This window comes from Taeniopygia guttata, chromosome 3, assembly GCF_048771995.1.
Source record: "Taeniopygia guttata chromosome 3, bTaeGut7.mat, whole genome shotgun sequence".
Taxonomy (NCBI): Eukaryota; Metazoa; Chordata; class Aves; order Passeriformes; family Estrildidae; genus Taeniopygia; species Taeniopygia guttata.
In genome coordinates this window covers 83,394,884-83,407,777 of record NC_133027.1, presented here as the reverse complement: position 1 = coordinate 83,407,777, position 12,894 = coordinate 83,394,884, and the positions used below count along the sequence as shown (strand labels likewise).

Below are 12,894 nucleotides of genomic sequence, written 5' to 3'. Positions count from 1 at the left end.
GTCCATGGAAAAGAGTTTTCAATCTTACAGGATGAATTACAAGCTCTGAGTGTTTGATATAAGTAATAATTAAGTGTAGCACAGGTGCAAAAGTAAAATTTTAGGATTCTAGATCAGGGATTCAAAGGGGACAAGATGGAGGAAATTGGGTGTGTCTTGTCCTTTTTCTCCTTCTTCATGCCCTCCATGTTTCACTGTAGTGTTGGCATTTTTCTGTTGGTTTAGGCTGGGGACACACTGTTCAACGTAGGTGACAGATATTGGCACATTATTGTAAATATAGCACAGGTAGTTTCTGGTATATAATGTTTGTAACATCCCACTGAGGGCAGAGCCCCACACGCTGCCCTGCAGGACAGACCTGCAGCAGGGCAGCAGAACATATTAAAGATAAGCAAGAATAAACAACCTTGAACACCAGCACAGATTAATTATGACTTCTTCTTTGGCAACAGGGCAGAAAGACAGAGACTTTCTACAGTCTCAGAATCATCAATACCTCAGATTCCGACATTTGCTCACACAGTCCTCACTCACTTTCACTCAAAATAGTCAGAACAACAGCTGGGAGCCCGCCACACTTGGTTACTCCCAGGAGAAAAGTGGCACTAGTGTACCAGTGATTTCTGAGCTGGTGTTCAGGGAGGATCTGGATGATCTTTTATTCCATCCTCTGTCTGTGTGATTATTTGGGTACACATAGCAGGCACTAACTTCTTAGACATGTTTTAAGTTGCCTACATTCTTGATGCCAGTGGGTTCAATGGGTCCAGTAATCTTCAGATCCTAGCAGTTCTGGGAGATTTTCATATGCTTTTCAGCATGTTCTTTACCTCCTCTTTGGTCTGTTGTTTTCTAGTACACCACACCTCTAAGTACCTGTAGAACCCATCCACACCAGAAGGCACAGAAGATTTTTTGTGCAGCAGGAGGGCTTTCTGACACACTTAACTGCAGCTGATGGGATTCTCAGAGTACCCAAGCACTTGCAGATTGTGGCATAAGCCTGTTCTTCACATGTTCTCACAAATGTCCCATCTGGCTTCTTTAGACACGTAAATAACTTTGGAAGTTGGTTTTTCTACTAAATTATAAACATACTACAAGATCTCTAAATTAATATTTAACTTTTATTAGTATAACTAACTGATATTATAGCCAGAAAAAAAGTGATGTTATTAATAAGAATTAAGATATTGTCATGCACCAAAGCAAACTGGGTAAAACCAGAAATGTAGTACAGTTATTTTATCTGGAAATTATGTGACTCTATGCTTTTGTGGATTTATGCTCTACTGAACCTGAATAATTTTTGGGTAGGTCAGTATGTGATCATAGTTTTGATCTAACAAAAAAATGTGATCTATGCTTCAGCTACTAAAAAACTAAACAAAGAATTCACCTTAACAAATCTAAATAACTGTTATTTTTATTGGGAAAATTAATTCCATTTTAATGTATTCACAATTTTTTAGATTAGTGTTCTGTGAAAACGTGGGTTTTTTTTACTTTTTATAATGTTTGAATTTCCTTGATGATTAATTTTGTCTTCAAAGCATTCACTAAGACGAATCTAATATTCAGAATTTTCTAGACAGATTCTGTAGTTTGGGGCCAGTTAAATTCAGGACTCTTCTCTACCCTTGATTTTCAATAGCCTTGAAATAGAAAATATTGCCTGCTCTCAAGACACCTCTCAGCCAAAAAACCCCAAACCCAACACAAAACCCAACGAAAAACCCCAATTAACAGCAAAATAAACAAAAAATTATGAACAAAACAAAACAAAAAATCCCAAATGAGTCTAGCAATGCTGGTCTGTGTTAGAATATGTTGATCATAAGTTTCATATTTTCCTTTAAGATTCTACTCTCAAATGTTAAAATTCTTGCTGTACTCAAGTTGCCATATTTAATTCTCCAGCTGAGAAATAATAATGATAGCTCTTTTCTTTAAGCACACTAAAAGGATTTTAGTGTTTGTTTGCATAGTATCTGTGTTAGGGTGGGAATTAGTGTAGTAAGAAGAAAAACTTTGAAAAGTAATTTGTTTATAATTTCAAGTATGGGTAAGATGCAAGCATTTCTTTTTTTTGCTTTTGTGTGCATAAACCAATCTTACTTGCTACACATTTTCAGAACATTTTAGATCTCTGTCCCACATAAATACATTTTTGTTATGCACTTACAGTTGCAAAACTCTGCTGGGGAAGAGCATGAGGAAGAATGAATCTGTTATCTCCTCTTAATTAGAACCCTTCTTGATTTGGAGGTGAATTTTAAAAAAAGTGCTGCTAGCCTATTTACTTGTGAATGTCTATATATTAATTAAGTTTTCTTGCCTTCCCTTAAGAATAGTGATTAGAAAAACTTCATTGTGTGTTAGCTGAGAGGAGTAGAAAATAATTTCTTGGGATAAAAAAGGCTTGCACTTCACACAGAGAAGAGCAGTACTCTTCCAGATCATAATCTTGTTAAGTAGATGTCCAGGGAGAAATCAGTCTCATGGCTCTAGACTTAATGGCACCTGTGGTAGACATATCCCATTGTAAATCAGCTTTTCTTAGACAGTCTAGAGAACTTGGAAAGAAATGGTTGAGTACCTTGAAAACCGATTGTGATGTCTTCCTTAAAGTATAATGAAAAAAAAGAGAAAACATTAGTTTGAAAGTGAAGTTCTGTGGCTCAAAATTGATTCACTGCAATTTTAAGAACCAAGAATATTCCTACAGTTTTAAGTTGCAGGATGTTAACTCCTTTTTAGCCTCTTCCCTCCCAGGCTGCCTAAAATTAGAACCTTGTTATGGGCAGTTAATTACTACTTTTGTTTCAGTTCCAGTAGAAAAACAATAAAAATAAATGAGAATAAAAGGGAGTGTTGTGTTATTGTAAAGCTCAACTGCTGCAGTAGTTTAGGATAAGTCTTAAATGCCACTATTCAATTAATTTTGCAGAAAGAGTGCTTTCCAATGAGGAGTAATTGTAATGTACAAATCAGAATCTGTACATTACAAGCTTTAGTAATGTGTTATATGTTTAAAATCTGAAAAAAATGGAAGTGTACCAGATTTAACTGGCAATGCATGTCAGATCTAAAAAGTTTCTGGCAATTTCATGGATGCATTGTTGGAATTAGTGAATGGAGTCTCCTAAGAACATCAGAGGAATAGCTTCTAAAATTTTTTTAGGCAAAACTGATCCTACCCGGAGTCTGGGAGATGGTGCAGGTGACCCCATCAGTCTCCACTGTCCCTGTTTTATATGATTCTGTATTTGGGCACTCCTTGAAACAGAAACAAAAATCTGATTCTAAAGATCAGTGATGTCCCCTAGGCCTGACTCAAAGAGGGCTGAATCAAATTTTGGTGGTAGGTCCTTTTGCAAAACAGGGAATCAGAGGCAGGGAAATGAAATCGATTGGTCTTAAGCAAAGAGTGACCCATTACAGCACTCCTAGGGAAACAGGAATGCTGAAATGGTCAGGGTAAAACTGACCTCTTTCTGTTTAATACATGTAGAAAAATACCAGCCAAACTTTGGTAGAATTTGATTCAGTCTGAAAATAGTTCTCTTTCCATGCTGGTCAGCAGATAGCATTTGTGTACCCCGTGGGTCAGGCGGTTTTGACACTTGTAAAGATTTCTGTGGATCTCCCTATCATTCAAAGGGATTTCAGTCCTCCCCTGCTCAGAGAAAAGTCTTTTAAATTGTTAAGGTTTTACCTGAGAAGGGCTGTAATTATTTCTGCAGCTGCTGGTATAAATTACAGGATACCACAGTGTTAAGTACACTTTTGTTAGTTACCAATGATTACTGAACACTTCCAAAGAGAAAAAGCCCTCTGGGCATGGGGTGCTAATGTAGGAGTGAAAAGTCCAAATTCCTTGATGAAATGATTGCTTCTTGTCATTTTCATAGAAAATGAAATATTAAATTTAATGCATAACACTTTTATTACTTTATTATCACAAGCTGATAAAGCAGCTAAAACAAAAATACCACAATAAAGATTAAGATTTGAGTCCTTAGGAGTTCAGACTGATTCAGGGTTTGCTTTCAAAGGGAAAGGAGTTGATAATAGTGGCTAGATTAAGCTGGTTGCACATTTTTCTAGAGTCAAACCTCTCCAGTTTTTACTAAAATGTTAAATTACCTGCTTGCCTCTCATGTTGGTGTGCCTTTAAACCAACAGCATGGTATTAACTTCATCATGGTTGGAGTCCCAGAGCATAAAACTGTAGGCATCTCCTTGCTCTTCTAGTTATCCTCCTGGATCTGCACAAGAATCTTTCATGTCTTGAAGTAGATAATTTCAAAAGGCACACAAGAGGAAATTTAGCACAGTGTTTTTGGTAGATTTGAGTGACAGGAAGGTCAGAATGAGCCCAAGAACTGGAGAAAAGTCAACAGTTCCAGGAACAATTTAGGCCATAAAAGGGAATGATGGGTAACAGAAAATGTGGAGGCTGATGTGGGTGAGCACCTCCTGCTCCTGACCTTGAGGCTGTGAAGTTTGCTTTTCATAAGCAACAAAACGTGCATGTAAGGATTTGAGTAGGGGCACTGTGAACAGAACATATTCACAGAAAATTGTTTCTTTCTCTCCTTTACTTAAAAAGACTCTTTTGACCAAAAGTTTGGAAAATTAGACCTTAAACTACTGAGAGCCTCTTGGCCCCAGGCATAATGATCCCAAACCTATACAGAATTATAAAAGTCTTTGTGTACAATTGATAAAAACCTTCAATATGTGCTTTCTGTTACCTCTTTATGTATAACGTGTGTTTAGAAGAACAGTTCTCTGAGAATGTACCAGCTTGTTCTGGAGCATTGCTGTGATGAATGATTTGTTTGGAGTTTACTTAGGTCATGGCTCTCATATAACACATCAGTTCATTCAGGCCCAGGCTTTTAAAAAGAAACTGGTGATGATTAGAGGTGCAAGATGGAGAGCCAATGCCTGTGTGGGAGGTATTGCCATCCAGGATTTTGATTCCAAGCTTTTTTCCAAGTCTTTGCTGTATAATTTATTTCTCTTCCATTTGCTTTTGCTGCTGCTTCTATTGCTTCTTAGTATTCAGCAGGATGAAGATAAAATGTTAATGATTGCTACATCGGTGCCAGGGTAATTTAAGTAGGTTCTAAAGCATACAATGCAAGGTACAGAAATCAAGCTACTTGCTCCATTTGCAGACCAACAGGTGTCTTTCATAATTATTCCATGCTTCCTAGAGACAGACCTATTTTACCAGAGCATCTTAGCAACAACAAAAAGAGAGATCTGTATACTGACCTTTCTAGTATTGTGTTCTTATGCAACCACACGCAATTCCCTGAGATACCAAATGCTGGAGGTATTTTGCCTTTGTGCAGTTAGGCTTTGGTCCAGACTTTTTGGATGGCTTATGTTTCAAAAGCAGTTCAGTCACTATATGTATGAGATGCACATTTGACTATGATGGCATGTAGTAAAACCCTTTTTTTTCATATTACTGTGAGAATCATGAATAATGATGCTGAGAAGAATTCTTGCACTGATTTTTTTAAAATTATTATTATTTTTTTATTTTTTAATTCTCTGACCTGGACTCTTAACAAAGTGACTCCATAATAAGACTATATACTGAAAGTGTAAGAATTTTATTTACAAAGGTTGTTTGACTGGGCCAAGAAATAGATTGTCAAACAAAATCATTGGCACTGAAATGATATCCTTGCTTGATTATCTCTGTTGCCCTCTTCCCCCATGCATTAGTTGTTATCTTTGAAGTAGCTTTCTTCTTAAAAGCCTTTTTAAACTGAATCACTAATAATTAGATATGACCCCACTAAAGCCAGCGTATGTCATCGGTTGACATTTTGCCATGATTGTTTGATCATCCAATTTATATATAACTGGAGTTGGCTATTTGTATTTCATTCCTCCTGTCCACCCCTTCAGCTAACAGCCCAACTGTATACTGCTTTTCTAATATCATCAAGGGGGGAAACTGGAGTCTGTGTGAACTGTAGATGAGGTTTATTTTTTTTGCATTACTCTGGCATGATTTGATCTCTTATGGCATTTTTATGCATGGCTTAATGACCTTAGAATCATTACTTTTCGCCTTCATGATACTGTGGTGACCAAGGGAAGAAAGAGGTAAAGGGTATCCCATGGACTGAAAAGAGCTAAATAGGCTTATCCTGTGAATATAAATACCCCGTGACTCAATTGTGATGTGAAGAAGAAATCTGGACTATTATGGGAGTGAGTTAATCCTGCAAATTAGCAAAAGTCAGAAGATCACAATTAGTGAGGATTTGTAGTCTTGGTTCCTTCCCGGCTTGTAGCTTAAGGATTTTGTCCATGTGAAACTAGTTTCATTTCTTAAATAATAGCTGTGCTGATTGCTTGCATTAATTGAAAAATATAGTAACTGAGAGGAGGTGTTTTTAACAGTGAGAAAATGGATGTAGAGATGGGATAGAAAAGGGGGAAATCAAACTGAGACATTGAGGCAGAATTGTCCTTTTATTTCCCATGATGTAAACAAGGTGGCACAGAACTAGAGAGAAAAATGGTCAGCTCCTGCTTTTTTTTCATAGTTTAATAACATAGCTCGTCCAGCCAATTTAGAAGTAAAGGGAAATACACTTTTTATGCAATGTACTGTTTTTTGAAACTTATTAGAAAAAGTATTGAGGCCAAAACTTAGGAAAATTCATAAAAGGATTATGTGGACAATAAAAATGTCCCTTCTTTATGATATTAAGGTTCAAAAAAGTGGGATATAAATTGCTATATAGAATAAGGTATTTGATATAATCTGTGGAGAAGGCTTCTTTAAGTACATCCAATATATAGGTAAGGACTAGAATTTCTGAAACTGCCACTGAATCTTGCTGGCACGGGTATAACTGGGTTCCCTGGGAGGAGGATACTCAGTGCTTAAATGAACTCTGTGTCCCTCTGTTCTGAAAGTGATTGAGAGGTGCTGTGTTTTGGAGGGAGGCCTGTGATAAACGGATCAGTGAAAAGTGCTTTTCCAACAGTTTCTACAACATTTCCGGAGTTCCATGTAGGTGTTGCACATTTCAGAATTATTTTAACCTTTTTTTTTTTTTAATTTTATTCCTTACTGAAGTGTGTGAAGATTCTAAAAGTTCTCTTGGGTTGAATCATTCATCTGAGAAACATTTTGGTCTTTACTTTTGCATAAAGATTCAGTCTTGTGGGTGAGACTCCAGTATTTTACTAATTTTTCAGCATCAGTTGCAAAGAGAGGAAAAAGAAATGTACTAAACCAAAGGCAACTCACTCTAACTGAGATCAGAAGGAGAGGATGACAAAGGAACTGGAAAGCAATATTTTAGGAGCTTCCCTTTTAATTCCTAAGGGATATCACTCAAAAAGGACACAAATCAATGTACTGTCTCATTGACTAAGGCATTTGCTTCTCGCCTTGCTTTACATAAATGGGACATAGAATTAACATTAGATTTAGAAACACCGTATTTTTGTGCCTTTTGTAGAATTCTGTGCTTTGACTTCTTCTTAGAAAAGTATTTGAGACTTTAAATATAAAGGAGTATGTTACTATGGAAAAAATAAACTTACAAAACCTTTTGCTTTGATACTATGCTGTGCTTATGGGAAGTAAGGAATGCATGGCTAGAGACTCATGTAACTCTGAAATGGGATTCCACAGAGCTATCATGTAAAACCATTGTTTTCTTTTCTCTGAAGTGCTTCTGAAATGGAATCAGAGAGGGAACATCAACTTGTCTCTTGGACCAATTCTCTTCAGTTGAGTAGATTTGACTTAAACTGGTTGGTTCTCCACTTACATTCCTTCCAGGGCACTGAGGACTTAAGAGGTGGGTGTTGTCAGATAGAACACATTTGTGACCAGACCCTCTTCTGTCTCACTCCAGGATGATGGCTTAGCAGCTGACATGGTTATATTGGTGTAATACAGATTAGACTGAGAGCAACACCAGCCCTGTAAGATCTGATCAGCCAGAGTGTGAGAACAGCTGTGATGGGAGCAAATGTGGCATTTTGCACTCAGAGGGGCCAACTCTTTCCTTTTGGGTTAGTGAATGGGGAAGATTTTTTCCTCCATACTTTTCTTGTGTCACCCTGCTCTGAAGAGTCTGTTGGAACTGCTCTTGAAAATGAAAGCAGAAACCTGATTGTTCAGCTTCTTTTGAACTTTGAATGTGCCAAGATGTGTTTCATGAAGGAAAAGGAAGAATTGCATCTGTATAAGGGTGAGAAAAAGCCCCTCTCAGCTAATGAAAGCATCTTTTAAGTATGCAAACTGCTCTGAGAAGAAATGAAATTGCACTTCACCTTTCACTTCCACATAACCTCTCAAGCAGAATTCAGAGGTGCTCTACAAGTAAAAGGAATGGTGATGAACTTTTATCTTCCAAGAGGTTGGTTGGTACTCATTGTGGCTAGTGTTGCTAGCAAACCTCAGCAGAAGGTTATAACTCCTCCTTGTATGAGAGCACTGAAGATACCATCACATCTGTCATTCGGGTATCTGAGGACTTGGGTTCTATACACAGGAAAGTCTCATGTCTGACTGCTAGATGTGAGTGTCAAGTGGCTAAAGTGCAACCAATGCAAGGTCACAGTTGTGTGCGTTGGTGTGTGAGTGAAACATTTCTACTGTGAGAGCTCTTTGAATCAAATACGTGCATCTGTCAAGCTTTACTTCAAATTGATACATTTCTAACTTGGGAAAGTGGCATGTATAAGTGCATAATAAATATCTCCCTAAATTTATGTAAAGGCTAGTGGGAAGGGCAGAAAAAGAATTAAAAGTTTGAGCTCTGCTTGATGAAATCACTTCTGCTTCCCTGACTTTGCTGTGGCTGCATGCTTAGTGTCACTGGATAATTATAAAATATCTGTAATGTGAATCCTGCAATCCTACCAGTTCTATACATCAGGGCAGTTAATAAAAGCAGAGTTTAGGCCTGGTTTTGTAAAAAAAAAAACAAAAAACCAACCACTTTTTAAAAGCATGCAATGATATACTCTTTCCTGTAAAAGATAGATGACAGATATGGTTTTATTTTTGCTTTCCTTCCTGACAGGTTTCAGGCTGCTGGAGCTAGGCAATGTAGCTGGATTTAAACACAAATCATAAGCACAGTCATCTCTTTGTTTTATTCTTGTATATTTTCTCAGTTATTGCTGTGCCACATAGAAAATGGAAAATTAATTCAAGTGCTATTAAAGAAATTATACAGAGTGCATCACTAGAAAATGTAATGAGATACTATCAGTGCTTAATTGATCAGTTTCTCTGATCCCTGAAGACTTTGTGTGAAGTTTGTTGCCAGTGTGCAGGAGGTGGAAAAGGTTGTAACATGAATTTTAATTGTACGATACCGATACATCATGGCAGTGATCAGAGACAGGACCGAGGGAAAATGTGCTCAGAAAGCTTTGTCAGTGTTTGGACCCGTTTCTACAAAAGTAATTTTGAAGAGTCTTGCAATGCTAGGTAGGTTTGAACTGGGGCTTAGTTTCCACACTTGTTGAGATTTCTAATACTTTTGCTTTGAAGCAATATAAACAAAAAATAATTTTGTTTGTCCTGTCCAGTAAATAATATAACAAGATACTATTCAAATGACTTGAGAACAATGCAGCAAAAGGTTCCTGGCCACCATGCTTCTTTGACAAATTACAAGAGCATCAGAGGGGGTCCTAAAGCTTATCTATTTTATTTTACTTTTACATGTAAATGATGAATGAGGGATCAAATTGTTTTCATGCAGCTAAGTGCTTTGGAGGGAAAAAATCTAGTTCTTGTGTTACTGGCATTTCATTGTTTTCCGTCCTTAGTCAGTTGTCACAAGGGTCTTTGCCTCTGTAATCCTAAATGCAAGGATATGCCATTTGCAGCCAGGATTTAGCAGCGATGTTTATGGTCTCCTGACTATTGTCTTGCACTTCAGAACCTTTGTAAAGATCCTTTTAAACATTGCCACAGCCCAGCTTATCAAGATTTATTCCTATTTATGTAAAAGTAGATGAAATGCAGACACCTGACCTGCTTTAGTTCAAGGTTTCTGGAAAGAGGCTTGAGATAGGGGTGTTATGTATGTGCAGATTATGAGGCTTTTCCAATCTCAGCAATGTGGATTTCTCTGCTTCCTTTTCCATTCACTGCTCAATAACCTTAATCATACATTACGAATATTTGCTACTTCTCCCATCTCAATGCTTTGTCTCTGGAGCAGGGGCAGTTGGCACCAGTGCAATGGGCCATTACTTCTGTGGCCTCTAGGCATTTTATGATTCAGTGAATATGAATAATAAAGCACCTTATTCCTCCTCTGTTCTCCAGGGAAGGTGATTTCAAGTGTGGCAGTAGAGAATTATTATGGCTTGGTTTCTTTTTGAGTGTGAGAGAGTGGGAGGGCACCTATATATTATAAATGCATAGCAGAAATACTGGAAAATAACTTTTTACTCCTCAGTATCCCATTCTATCTGCTGGAAAATTTTATATGATTCATTATTTAAAAAATTCTTTGGCAATGCTATTTCTGCTAGTATTTTTTTGCCCAATTTAAATACATTGATTATAAATGCCTCTTCATAATTTCTTGAAAAATCTTTAGATGCTACCACAGAAAGCCAAAGGACCTTTCAGTAGCTACAACTCTACTACAGCAAGAGCTTGTGCTTAGGCCAATAGAGAATTTCCTCCCAAGACTTTTTAAACATTGCATGGACACGAAGTGGGTAAAAATGAAATTTTACTGGGAAACATAATGTAAAGCCAGTTGAATTGGTAACTATAATATTTTGCAGACTTTAAAGTCCATATCTTTAAAATGAGAAAAAATTATTGGAGGGAGGAAACAAATTCTATTGTGCTATGCTTTATGTGTTTAGAAATACATGTACAGGGGGGTTGAAGGATATTCCTTAGGTGGCTGCTATGCAGCCTGTGAAGAGATGAGAGAATAACCTTCTCTCCTGTTACACTCAGGACAAAAAGGGCAATCTTGTCATTTCATGTGTTGAGGTTAGATTTTTCTGTGCCTGCCTGAAAGAATCAATATCATAGTGGATTATGAAACAGAAGCCATAAGGGCTCAGAACAATTTGAAAAAACATTGGTAACAGAAGGGACTGACTAAAAATATCTTGCTGGTTGATTGTTTTTTTATCTTCAAATACAGCTTGAGCTGGAATTTTTATCAACTGCACAGAGTTCATACACTCTGCCTTTTAAAACAAGCTGCTACTGTGCTTTCTGAGAAAAAAAGAAACTTGCAAATAAAGACTCTGCTTTAGTGGGATTCACTTGAAAGCATACCCTTGGGAGAGAAAAAGACTGTAGAAGGTCTAAAGTGACCTCTGAAATTTTTAGGTTTTAACATCTTTGAAACATATTTTTTGAAAAAGCTCCTTAGTCCAGGATATATCTTTCTTGTTTACTCTGCCTTGATTTCTGACTTTATCAAAGTAATTTCAGGAAATGTTAAAATCCTTTTGTTCTGCTACAGTACTGTGTTTTTTCCTAGGGAACCTTACAGTAATGCTTTTCTCCTGGAAAACGGAAAAGATTACTTTGAAACAGTAATATTTTTTTTGTTGGGGATTTTATAATAATCTTTTTATGCTGGATTAGACTGAACGCCGTGTGAATGAACCCCATTGTCCATAGAGGACACTGCAGTAAACATTAGCAAGCATTAGTTCTAGAATGCTTGGTTGTTATCCTGCATATATAGTACTGCTCTACATTTTGGAGCTGCTTCATGCCCATCTTGTATTCCCTTTGTTCTAGAGTAAATGTCTGTGCAGGATGACTTATAAAGTGCCTATAGTAAACTCTGTGACAAGACACTGGGGCCTTTTACTTCAGTTAAACAGATTACAGCCTATACTTGCACTGACCTGTGGTCAGTGATCTTTCTTTCGACGTGTTGCTATGGAGCAGCAAATCAGTCCATGATGCCCTATTAAAAAGTAATTACAATACAATAAAGAGTTCCTTTCAAAAATTAATTGAAAAGTAACTTCTGACAATTTTACATTGTAAACCCTCTAAATAAAATGGAGGGAAAACATTCAAAACAGTTCAGGTGCAAAGAAAACTTCTCGGTGCAGTAAGCCAAAATTAAAACTGAAGATGACAATGAGACATTTATTACAGTTCAGAATAGTTTACTAGAGTTCAGGCATAATTTCAGATGGTGTGCTAGTTTGTTGCTGTTATATTTGAATTTCATTAAATGCATTTAATTAAATCTATTGTAAATCTGTTTTATCCCCAAGGGGCCAGTTAGTATAATCCTTCTGTTTGCTTATAAAAATATCAACCAGTTTTTCCTGCACTAATTTTAATCACTGTTTATTTTTAAACAATAGTGAAGTGCATTTTGTCTGTTTAGTTTCTTGTGAAAAGTCTTTGGGGCAATGAATTTTGGTTGTTTTTCACATCCTGTGTAGGAGAAAGTTTATATTCATTGTCAGAATGTAAAAAAAAGATAAAAAGAAGAAAAATAGGTACAACAATGCCATTTGAAGTTAATTTAGACTGACTTTGAAGAGAAAGAAATCAATGTAGTTGTAAGACTTGATAGTATACTTTCAGACAGTAATAAAAATGGGCAAATTCTACGAGTAAAAATTAGGAAATAATAAGCTTTCAAGGATGCAAAAATTTAAAAGACAAGAGTCTTAGACAGTTTACAAAGAACAAATCTACCTGAGATTAATGTAGTACAGAGATAGGCAATCATTTATAACAAAAGCTGGAAGGGTATTCTCTGGATAGGTACTGTGAACAAGTTCTGCTGTAAAAGTATACACATAGTGTAGCTATGAGTAAAGAGTAAAGAATTGGTAGTATTTACTATGTGTGCTGCA

General features: G+C 36.7%; 1 protein-coding gene across 2 annotated transcripts in view; it reads left to right on the top strand.

Annotated features, from left to right (window-relative positions):
* KIF26B (kinesin family member 26B) overlaps positions 1 to 12,894 on the top strand; it is a 285,876-nt gene that overhangs the window by 88,519 nt on the left and 184,463 nt on the right. The window lies entirely within an intron of this gene.